Here is a 12,858-nt window from a genome sequence, read left to right on the forward strand (position 1 = left end):
GTGCTACTTGAGTAAAAATTCTGTCTTCCAGGCTACAAGACACTACAGACTACAATGTAGTATAGAAATAGCATTTCAAATATCAGAGAAATTCTAACCCTTCCCCACATTATCCAAACCTAACAAAATGTTGGCTGGAATTGGTCTTTACCTTAGTCATAAGGCCTCTGGTTCAGACCATGTCCGTACATGCATGCAAAACACACTCCATTTGCAATCTGCAGCGGGTATCAATAGAAAGTTAACAACACCCCATATGCAGGCGCAGTGCATTTGCCCACACCGGATTGCATGGTACTTTTGTACCATGCGATCCGGTTACCATACATGCTACGTTTGGTGTAGTGAGGTGCAACTTTAGCCCTTTCAAAATGAACAGGCTGAAATTGCACTGCACAGAACCACATGTGAATCGCACAGGAACGCACAGCGCATTTTTGTGTGACTCATGTAAAGGCATGGTGTCAACCGGCCCATACATGGGCAGCCAGGGGGCAGAAAAAACAGGCTGTTGAGCTGCGGCTTTTTTCCCCGACTGCCCAATGAGAGCCTAGAATACAGCCAGGAGGGCTGTTCTAATGCTGAAGCCACAATGCTCTGTGTCATGGCTGTGGCAAATGTAACGCGCCATTGAAGTCAAAGGGGACTGAGCCACAATTGGGAGCCAAAGCTAGGATTGTGGTAGAGGTGCGTTAGTCCCATTGTAAATTGCCATTTACCAAAAAAAAAAAAGCACTCAGGAGGTGGCAGGATCTCCTCTTGACCACCGACAATAGCTACTTAGCCGCACTCTGAGAAGCCATCCACCAATCAATTTTCAGAGCACAGGCTAGTGTGACCCAAACATAAGGGTAGCAAAGTATATTTTTTATTTTGTATTAAGCATTTAGCAAAAAGCGCAATATTCCATCTCAACAACCGAGCGGCCCCGGTGTAGACGACTGCTGAAGTGATACTGAAGTCAGAACATACATAATACATCTCTGAATATTGCTTTAGAGTGTAACTTTGCCTTTGGGGAAAAAAGAGTTATGTGAATCCCGAGGTGCCGTGTATGGATCCTGAAATGTACTTATTTCCCTTTTATGGAGTGTTTTTGCTATTCTCAGCCTGGTACTTTCTTTGCAGCTTCAAAAAAAAAAAAAAACCCTGTATCGCTGCATTGGAATCTGTGTGCCAACAAACCTCCCTGGGGTCTCAGTGGAGCTGTAGGACCTGATTTACTACAGAGAAAAGTGAAATAAACATGGACCACATATATCCGGCGACATTCACACAGCAGTTTATCTGCCAGGGGAGGCTGCAGACAAGAATCAGAAGACACTAGCTGAAGGTTGTAAGCTCTGCCTGCGCACACTGGGTGCAAACAGTTGTAGCTGTCAGTAGCGGCTGCTGGATTTCTACTTTTATACAAATTATTCACCAGCGACACTGCTGTTCAGTTACTTGAGAATAAAGCCTCTGATCGACCCAGATAAAAGCCATTTCAAAACTAGTAAGATGGGTGTGTTATCCACCCTGTGTGCCTCTGATCGACCCCAGCATGTGCCCAGGGTCGATGTTTCACAGCCAATTGGCCAGCTTGCATGCAGCTGTAGCACACAGTGTTGCTGCATCCAGAGGCGGCATTTAGCTGCCTCTGAACGGCGTAGCTAAACTGCTACTTCAATGTGGTTAGAAGGGGCCCTCTGGAGTGGCCAGATTCACAAACTAGCCAGCGGGCCTTTGTATTCTATAGCACTAGTATATTCAAATCAATAATACCATGTTTTCCTAAACCAATTGTCTCAGTTGTGTGCCACTTCTGGGCATTTTTAACTAAATTCATCCTGAAAACTATAGAAGGATGAGTTGTGGGGTAAGAGGAGTCACAAGGCTCTTTAGAGGTCACAAAACATGAAAACATCTTTTCTTTCTCTATTGGTGGTCTGTGCCATTGAACATTAGTTCTTCTTATAAAGCAGACCCCATGCGGCCTCCAATAGTGAATTCTAGACACAAGGGACAGAGTTTGTACAAAGAAGGTGTCATTATTTTGGGGTGTCTGGGTTAGCTTGCTGTCTAAACAATAGGGTATTGCTTAGACAGCAAGCTAACCCAGACAGTATGTGAGTTCACTTTTGCCTTCCACTTTCTACAAACAAATATATTCCATGGCTTCTTCTTTTATGCTCAAGGCAGTATGTGAAATACGGTAGTTTTTTTTTAAGACAAAGCTGACAGTTGCTCTTTAGCAATAGTCTGCGATAATTATAACTTTACAGTAACAGTTTCTTGACAATAGGAAGGGTGTTCATGCATATTCCATTTTTCAGTTAAATTGGTATCTACAGGGTATTACCGGTAGCTACGTAGGTATTATAATAAACCTCGCTGGTGTTTTCCTGACTATAGGAAAAAAGAAGATTGCTGTGCTTCTTCATAATATGGTTTTATCGCCTTTTTTTGCTGTTATAATTCCTATAATGGTAAATGCCATTACATGCTTGAAAGGTGTGTGTGCATGGGGGGGGGTATAATATGTATAATATGTTCAGTTGGTATTTGTGCTCTTTGTTCAAGAAAGCATTGGAAGGAGTAAAAAGTAACTTTTTTTTTTCCTTTTTGACATCCTGGTTCTAGGACGCACATACCCAGCAGTGACTATATGCTGCCTAATGGAATGAATGGTAGACAATCTCTATATCCGGCTGGTAGAGTACCTTGGATGAATTTTATGTGATATGCTGATTTGTGAAAGTACCACTGTGAGTATATGATATTACAATTTAATAACATTTTTTTGAAGATAACACACGTTGCTGGTTTACTTTCTATTTGTTCTGTAATGTGTTGCAGTAACAAGCGGTAAAATTCAGATTTTGTCTCATGTTACTGCAACACACATGAACTGAAAGCCCTATTTGCATTGAATTGTGATTCCATTCATTTAGAATGCCAATGCAATGCCCTGTTCACAAATTGCATAGTGGAAATGAGCGCTCCTGCTCACGATTTTTGGTATGAAATTTTAACACGATTCCACATGCCGTGCATAGGGCAGCCCATTCACTTCAATGGGCTGCCCTATGCACATTTGTTGCCAAAAAACTCCTCCTCTTCTTTAAGCAACAAGCTTAGCGGGATTTTGCCGCTATCACTGTGCAATTCTGTCACACACAAATCAGAACAAAATTGCACTGTGTTTGTGGTGCCATTAAGAATAATGGCATCCAAACTTGTGTCTTGTATTTTGCTGTGATTTGGAATCATGGGCAGAACTGGTGAGTCTGCCTGCAATTCTAGATTGTGTAATGTGACCAGGGCCTCAGATATTTCCTCTCATTTCCTGACCATGTGTCAGACAGAAAAATAATTGAGGGTAAGCCTCATAAATTGGAACATACAGTACATGAATTTTACACATAGATGAGCTTATTGGACATCCCATTTGAACACCATGGACATTAATATGGAGTTTTCCCTTCCCTGTGTGACTTTAACAGCCTCCACTCTCCTGGGAAGGCTTTCCACAAGATTTTGGAGTGTGTCTTTGGAAATGTGTGCCCATTCAGTATAGCATTTTTAAGATCAGGTACTAATGTTGGATGAGAAGACCTGGCTTGCAATTGGCATTCCAGTTCATCCTAAAGGTGTTCAGTAGGGTTAAGATCCAGGCTTTGTGTAGGTCAGTTGAGTTCCTCCACACCAAACCATGTTTTTATGGACATGAATTTGCACACAGGGACACAGTCATGCTGAAACAGAAAAGGACCTTTCCTGAATAGTTGGCACAAGATTGAAAGAATACAAAAGTCTAAAATGTTTTTGTATGTTGTCGCATTAACATTTGCTGAACACAATGATTTGGAGGGGTATACATGAACCTTTGGCCATATAATGTAGGTATGATTTTCAGGTGTCCAAAACCTCGTGTACTATACAGCTGCAATATACACCCCTACTGAAGGATACAGAGAGTAAGTGCCAGGCCCATAAAGTGTCATTAAACCCTACAATATTAAAAGCATTTCCATCAACTTACCTTAGTACATGCCTAGTATGTTGCTTTGTCTTTTTCAAAACCTTGCGTTTCTTCTTAGTTGAGTCGGTCCATTGATCTCTGCCTATACAAAATAATTTATGATAAAAGCCATAAAAAAGGTTACCTTTTTTGGACTGTATGGAGCTTAACTCACAATTCAAGTCATTATAAAATAGTTTTTTATTTTGCAAATCAAACAATACAAAATATATCAAAAACGTATATCGAGTATAACAGAACCTTCACCTACCACCATATTAAAATATGACAACGTTGTCAAGACACATACATCGGACGTCCGGACTTCTCACAGTCCATGAGTTGCTGCTTAAGGTTTCTAGTTTTTGGGTGACCGTGTGACACTAGAGGGTCCTATGAAGCCATCTTTACAAGTGTGCCCCTTGGAAAGAGAGAATCCTATGAGAGGCATCAAGGGAAGACTTCAGGGGCATGCATGCCTGCTTCCTGGCCCTTGTAATTATGGGACATGTAGTCCCAAGATGGGATGTCAAGTGGACTAGTATGTAGTGCTTTACACACGCTGCGCAAGTTCACATAGGAACCCAAAGGCTGCAACAGTGAAGACAATAATTTGCAACTTTCATTTAAATAAATGTACATTGCCTTGCCTGTTGTAGTGTTCTGTGCAGACTGAATACTCTTCAAAAAATGCTAGGTGTTAATGCTAAACTTTAGCAGGTTGCTCTCCAGTGACTCAGACCCGTTACGGTAGAGATGTGAGATATACACAGTCACACTGTTGGTTTTCCCCTGTGATAGTAAATACCAATGTGGCTAGGTCTCAGTACTAAAGGCAGATGTAAGAACCACATTCCAGGGCAGGGCTGGGGCTGTGAATCAGCCTCCTGCTATTTACCAGTTGACTGCACTGCTGGCTACACAATGTTCTCTGTGAGCTGTTAACTGTGACATAGTTTCTTTTTTTTTTTTTTGTTTAATCTTGTTTAGAGTTGGTTTCCTCAGCCTTCGCTCCCCCGTGTTGGCTGAGAGCAGTCGTCATAAGTTGGGAAACTCTCTAAACTCCTTCACAGCTGTCAAGTTTCAGAGACGCTCATTCACTTGCTTCCCATTCAACTACAGTATGTACTTAATAATACCGTGAAGGGAAACAGAAATGTCTAAATGTTTAGATTCATAAAGCTTCACCAGCGTAGTAATGAGCATTTCCCAGAAAAGGAACACGACAATCAGGCTATTCTTTATTTTGTATGGCTCTGATCCGATAAGGATCTTATGACTCTCTTTTATTTTGTTTATACTTTAAAAAATTTAAAGTAGGCCAGCCATTTTTTTATACAGTGAAAAATAGTTGAGGCCTCCGTCAAATTTAATTGCTTGGATGTTGGTAGGGATAGGCCGAACACCTTCCTGTTCGGTTCACGGTCAGACGTTCAATGAATGTTCGACCGCGAACTTCAAACAGGGACGATTCACTAAGCGGTATTTTAACGCATCTGAGTATGCAGTAAGATACCACACAGCTACTAAAATACCGCATGAGTTATATTAGTCAGATTGTAAGCTCCAAGGAGCAGGGCCCTCCTAACCCTATTGTATTGCACTGTATCGTTGCTGTTTTGTCTCCATTTATATTGTTAAGCGCTGAGCAAACTGTTGGCGCTATATAAATCCTGTATAATAATAATAATAATAACAATGCAGTATTTTAGTAGTGAAAACATTCTTCAATGTTTCAGCTGTCAGCAGGGTCCCCGCTGACAGCAGAATGTAAAAAGTATCTTGCCCGGCATTGCCCAGCAATTAAAATTTTTTTTAAAAAACGGCGGTGCCCCCCATCCATACCAAGCCCTTATGTCTAGTATGGATCTTGAGGGGAACCCTACACGCCAACATTTTTTAAAATATGGCGTGTGGTCCCCCCAAAATCCATACCAGACCCTTATCTGAGCAGGCAGCCCTGCAGGTCAGGAAATGGGGGGGAATGAGCGAGAGCCCCCCCCTGAACCATACCAGTCCACATGCCCTCAACATGGGGGGGTTCTTCCCCCTCAAAGCACCTTGTCCCCATGTTGATGGGGACAAGGACCTCTTTCCCACAACCATGGCCAGTGGTTGTGGGCATCTGTGGGTGGGGTGCTATCAGAATCTGGAAGCCCCTTATAACAAGGGGGCCCCTAGATCCCGCCCCCCCCCCCTTTGTGCATGAGTATGGGGTACATGGTACCGCTACTCATGCTAAAAAAAAAAAAGTAGTGTTAAAAAATTACAGAAGAAAGTCTTTTATTAAAAGTTCTTTATTAAAAACAAATATTTCAAAAATGTCCCCCGAAGTAGATCTAACCTCAATCTCGATGCCCGCTGCCACCACCAACCCGAAAAAAAAGTGCTCCGCTATTGACACTGGCTCCTGCCATCTGACAGCTGCACCGGCCTGACAGTTTTTAATTACCGCTATGACGTCACAAGGGGCAGGGTCACCCCCGACTCATTGTGGCATCATCATGCACTGTGATTGGCCAAAGCATTGCATCTGAACTGTGGTCAGGTGTATTGCTTTGGCCAATCGCAATGCACTGTCAGGGTGCAGTGCATTGTAGGGTGCAGCAGACGAACAGCCCACCGAACTCCCTTACCGTGCACATGTTCGCCGAACACATGACTGGCTGATGTTCAAGCCGAACTTATGTTCAATTCAAACATCAAGCCCAACCCTGGTTGTTGGTTTCCACTGGCTGCTGAACATTGTCAAGTGCTCACAATACAGAGTTTAAATAACTGTTTGGAGTCCATGCCAGTGGATACTGTATATTTTAAGCCCTGATGAAGGGGATGGTGTGTGGTCCCTGAAACATGTTGGTCGTAGCACCCATTATGCATTTGGAATAAATTCTCATTGGTGGATTCTAACACTTTGGAGTGGCTTTTTCGATTTTGAAACTCTAGAATTACTTCTATATTCCACTGTTCCAGCTACTCGGTTCAAAGATCAGCCCACTTATCATCTAAACCCCCACTGGAATTTAGTTTCTCGTTTAAAGAGATTTTCCTTCACTTACTGTCCAAAAGTGATGACAAGAATTGAGTGAATATTTCTGCAAAGTTGGGGAAAATCATACCCTTGACAGTTGACACCAGGTGATCCCAGTAAAATATTTTCCTAGTTTATGGTATGTGACAAACTTAACATTTTCCTCTCTTCTCTTTTTCACTTAGTCAGTTTGACCATAAGTGAGAGAAAAAACCCAAGTAGGGACATGGACAGCAATGAAAAACCTAACAGCAGTATGGGACCCTGGTCAAGGTAGCATCTATGGTCCCCCATTCCTTCAGTTGACATTGATAAAGTCTGCAACAGGCACAGAGAAGATACCCCATTTGCTTTGTCTATACTGATATGGTCCCATAAGATACCAACTGCCTACAAGTCTATTCTCTGTTGCGAAGTGACTTGTGGTTGTGGCTAGATTTCTACTGGAAATAAGAGCTCATTCACGCTCTTGGCACACAAGTATATGCTGTTTGCATTGTGCACGCAAGCTGTGGTTCACTTTTATTAATATAGCCCTATTTTTTTCAGCACACACCAGCACGGCCCATTGGTGTGAACTGAAGCAATAGGACATTATTATTATAATACAGGATTTATATAGCGCCAACAGTTTGCTCAGCACTTTACAATATAACGGGAGACAATACAGCAACAATACAGTTCAATACAAGAGGGAAAAGAGGGCCCTGCTCCTTGGAGTTTACAATCTAGGAGACATAAGGCAAATTTTCTTTGCTTTAGGACTGCGTTGGGCAATGCTGACCAATGCTGCCCAACAGAGCCGGTGTGAGCAAGCCGTAAAGAATTGATGTTGTGGTAGAAACTAAAGGAGCACAACCATCCAAAAAATATTTCAAACAATTATAATAGTTTATAATTAGAGCGCTATCTTTTTTTTTTTTTTTTTTTTTTTTTAAGCAGGAATATGTCAAGTTTCCCCATGACCTAAAACATGCCTGAACTCTGAATACTTATTATAGTTCCTACACTTCTTCACTGCATAAAGCAGGATAGTGTGAGAGACTGTAGATGGTTTTTCTATCCTTGATTTATACTGCTTTTCGCATTCTCCTTCGCTGTCAGTCAGTGCAGGGATTTCCACTGTCAGCCTAACTTTTGATTTCACCTTCTTTGCGGGCATGAGGGATTACAATATAATTTCTAAAAAAGGAAAATTATTTTAGCCAAAAAAAGTTCAAGTGAAACCTGACAGAAACTGATTGGAAATCCAAAATGTTATTGGTTGGCACCAGAACAGGTGTAGAAAATCTATTCTGGCCTGGTGACAACTGTCTTTAAAAGGATTCCCCTCATTTTAGAGAGATTACTTCTCCTTTCCTGTTGTGTCTCAGGATACGACAGGAAGTGAAAAGAAACCTCCCAAACTAAACAAACCAGAAAAAAAACAATTGAGGTAGCTCACACCTAACACATTTGTTGACAGGGGTCCAATTTACAAATTTTTCGCCTGATTCAGGTGATGATCTCATGTTCATGAGACAGCATGAAAAAGCAGACTACATAGACAAAGAGATCAGTTCCAAGACCAGCCAACTTTCAGCCCTGGTTCACACTGATGCGGTGCGGAATTCGCAGCGTTTTCAGTGCGAATTCCGTATCTCATCAGAATCGCACCCCATTCATGCTGCGGGTGTGTATGTTAAGTTAACAATACCCCAAAAGCGGTCTGCAAAATGTGGTGAGATGTGCAGAATCGGATCGCATAGGTGTGAATACCTATGAGATCTGATTCTAGTGCGGACCCAAAAAAGGGTCTTGCACATTTTTGGTGCGGGTGCAGTTCGAATAGAGCCATATAAAATGTATGGCTCCAATCGCACTGCACACAAATCTCATGTGATTTGCACAGGAATGCAGTGCGGTTCCAGTGTGAATCCCATGTGATATACTGCACCGCACATATGTGAACCCAGGCTAAATCTGTGTCTAACCCTCCCTGTTCGACAGATGGGCTTCTGTCAAATGGACCAACTGACAAACTTTCTTTGATCAGTAGCCTTCAGCCAATCGGCTGCAGCGCTGATCAGTGTTTTCCAACAGCGAAGAGTCCCCGCATGCAGAATCCAATGTCCCAGCGGGGGTAATCTCTTTTTTTTGTTCAGTCTGCTGGCTAAACTAAACAAAATGAGCCATTTGTACCCAGCTTACGAAATGCAAACTCATTCAGCTTGTTAATGAATCAGGCCAAATACCCCTTTTATTGAAGACAAGGACAGTTCACATTTGTAGATAAAAAAAGCTGAAAACAGTACAATTCTCTATGTTTGATATCATCTAACTTGCCCTGCTAATTTATGGCTCCTTTAAATTAAAATGGAATTTATACAAGACGTTTGCAGTGTGCACTTTGTGCTGTGTGCACCTTTTCTGGGCTCTAATTGCAGTCTATCTTTATCCGCAGATCTCTAGATTAATAACAAGACCTCTAGTTTGACTTGTTTTACATTGATCCCATAAAATAACTATTTCAATCGAACAGCAATTAAAATACACAGACGTGGCAATTATTTCTGACCAGCTAGTGTTGAGTATTGGCATTCTGCAAAATTCATCGAATGCCGCAACGTTTCATTAATAAACCCTGTTATCCACTGCCTAAAGTGAAACGACTTCAAAACTTTCAGCTTATTAGTGCTGCATGCCATTCAAGACAAGTTTATTGTAATGATTTTATTACTTTAGGCAAATAAGATTCACTACTCAAATATCTATAGCAATTTGATGTCCATATTGTACACTGAACTGTTGGTTCTCTGATGCAAGAGGCAGAGTCTATGATTGGAAGCAAAACTTTTCATTTAAAAATATATACAGTAGATGGGCAGGATTGGATAAGTTGGCAAAAAGGGAGCTGTGGACTCGTTTATGACCCCAGGCACTAGCCACAGTGTGTTCCTCCATTAGCACCTTTCAACCAGAGATAAAAGGCCTTTTCCCTCTGTACCTCGCCTTTTGGTGAACATGTGCTGGTAACATATCCTGCAACTCCATTGGAGAGATTTTCCCTAATTTCCTATATCACTGGGACGGGAAATCAGAGAAAATCTATCTCATGGTGACAGAGACAGTAATAAAACCAAACAGAATTTCCAGACCTTCCCCACTCTATATCAAAAGTAGAAAAAAAGCTAAACAAATGTAAACAGCTAAATACATTGGTGTCATAAGATTACGGCACCATGGAAAACCATTTAAATGTCAAAAGACTGCCCCATATTATAAGGCAATATACTTTATAATAATCCTAAGCCTTAAGTTTGCCTTCAAACTATTAGTAAACCCTTAAAGTTTACTAAACCCAGGACCCTGCATTCACTATATCTGCTCTCCCACAGTACACAGAACATGGAAATGCAATTATTTTAGTAAATATAAACTGCCAAATACCTTTTCTCATCAGCAGTATATAGTAGTCTTGTAAATTCTATCAGTGTCCAGCTGAGCACTGGTTAAAGCTAGTAGGAGAAGTTTTCATTCTGCTCTGACTGTCCTATGAGTCTACATAACCCCTGACCCTCTGTCTGGACAGTGCTGACTGGCCCTGTGCTGATCACACCCTCCCAAAGACAAAAAAACTCTCTAGCAATACACACAAAACAGAGCATGTGCATAGTGACTCCTAGAGCTCTGTACTATCAGCAGATGGATTGGGAGCAATAGAAGAAGGGGAGGATCAGAGAAGACAGGATCAAGCAGCCTTTTTACACAATGCAAAGGATTAACCCCTTAGGTTCCACAGTGAGTATAACAAGCATGCTTTACTACATACTGATACAGACTGATTTTACTGTTGTGGGTTTAGTAACACTTTAAGCGTATGTTCCAGACCAACTGCCACCACTGGGTGGCACTCATCAGATTATAGGACCTTGCAAACCTAGAGATTTGTACATTTCCTTTTTCCAGTCTGGAATAACTCCAATGCTGCAAGCTTTTATTGTTCCCCAGTCCACAAGAATAATGAATGATCTCCTGATCCACAAAAAGAATAAAAGAATGCTCCAAAAAGTGTAGTACTAGTAGTAAAAATGTATAAGAACAACAAACAAATAAAAGCAGCTCGACTTACAGCATGGATTTTCAACAGTCCACTTGATCCGCCCAATGCATTTCATCCTATGGTATGTCCTCCATTGAAAATAATATTACATTTTTATAAGATTGTTTGAAAGGATTTATTATTTGTTCCTTCTTGTTGGCTGCTGGTTTGTATGTGTTAGTGTGTATCGGTTTATGTTTTTATTTAAAGTGGTTTTAAAGCCTTACAAATACTCAGTGAAGTGACTGGCCTCAGGTGATAGAGAGGAAACAAATCCTCCTACATAAGTTGTACATGTCTTTTTGCTGTCTTCTCTTCTTTACATCTGTTCAAAGTGGTGAACTTATAAAAGCTGTCTGGGAATTAAAAAATAGGGGGCGGAGAGCTGAAGTTGCACTTTGTAGAGCTTAGTGAGGAGAGTTCTGAGAGCTGATTGGAGGGAAGAGACACACACCCTCCACACAGCACACAGGAAGAGACCTGAGGCTGTCAATATGCTGGAGGCCCCTCCCCGGTCACCATTTTTCTCTTGGTGTCAGGAAAATTCAATGATTCATGCTGATGGCAGAGGAGCGAGGCAACAGACAGAAATTACACTTATTGCTCTTAATTGAGACAAGCACACACTATAGAGGGATATGCTTTGCTCATATTTAATTTCTGGGTTTACAACCACTTTAAATACATTGGTGAACTGTCTAACCTATAACTATCTATATCAGTTTGTAGAGCTTAGAGTTATAAAACTACAGCTACAATGTCCAAAAAAGACAATACCCTTGAATCAGATACATAAATGTATGTAAAAAGCAACAAGGGAAATTCCCAAATCCCAGCCACAATGAATAGTATCACTAATTATGTACAAAGTATCCAATATGAAGCAGTCAGCAGAGGAGCAGCCAATGTATCTTGGTGAATGCAATGATCATATTTGTTATTTATAAAAATACAATTGTATACATTTATATAAAATACAGGCAAAATCATTGCATTCCCCAAGATACATTGGCCGCTACTCTGCTGTTTCATACTGGATACGTTGCATGTAATTGGTGATGCTAGATCAGGGGTAGGCAACCCCCCGGCACTAGTGCCAGAGGTGGCACACGACAACATTAAGGATGGAGCCCAAGGGGAGTCCTGGGAGACCCATCTGCCAAACAATATAGCTGGCCAGCGGCTCCATACAGAAGAAGCAATGTGGCTGGTGCCCGCCTACCTCTGTTCCCACTGGTGTCGGTTCCTGCATTGCTCTCTCCACACTGAAGCTGTGTCAAGTCGGATTGCCCAGGTTGCTTGTTCTCACGTTGAAAGAGTAATTATATTCAGTATTTTTCCTCCTCTGTGGTACAGCACTCTTTTAGCCTGAGCCGGCTCATAGCCAGGCATTTACTATCAGTGTACCTGCCCTCCCTCTGAACATTTCTCTCCCTAAGCATCCATGCACCTGGCTCAGCTTGGAGGGGATGTAGCCAGAGAGGTTTATCTTCAAATGGCTATTAATCCCTTCCAGAGCAATCTTTTATGAGTAACAAGTGCAGGAATTGGGGTGGGCTGAAACTAGAGCTGATCTGAGGCCTGAAGAAACATGAATTGGGCCTGATCTGGGGTGCAAATGTGCAGGATTTGGGGTGTTTGGAAGTGTGAAGGTGCAGGAATTGGGCTACTCTGAGCTATGAAGGTGCAGGATATGGGGTGAGCTGAAGTGTAAAGGTGCAGTAATTGGAGCTGATCTGTAGC

At 41.7% G+C, this 12,858-nt stretch overlaps 1 protein-coding gene across 2 annotated transcripts in view; it reads left to right on the forward strand.

The window, feature by feature from the left end:
* The window catches only part of KIAA0040 (KIAA0040 ortholog), a 74,149-nt gene that overhangs the window by 48,540 nt on the left and 12,751 nt on the right, over positions 1-12,858 (forward strand). For both annotated transcript variants that reach the window (XM_089676336.1, XM_089676335.1), the window contains exon 2: positions 2,623-2,747. The gene's annotated coding sequence lies outside the window, so the exon portion shown is untranslated. The remainder of the gene's footprint in view (positions 1-2,622; positions 2,748-12,858) is intronic.

This window comes from Staurois parvus, unplaced genomic scaffold (assembly GCF_062004578.1).
Source record: "Staurois parvus isolate SC_StPar_1 unplaced genomic scaffold, SC_StPar_1.0 ptg000166l, whole genome shotgun sequence".
Classification (NCBI taxonomy): domain Eukaryota; kingdom Metazoa; phylum Chordata; class Amphibia; order Anura; family Ranidae; genus Staurois; species Staurois parvus.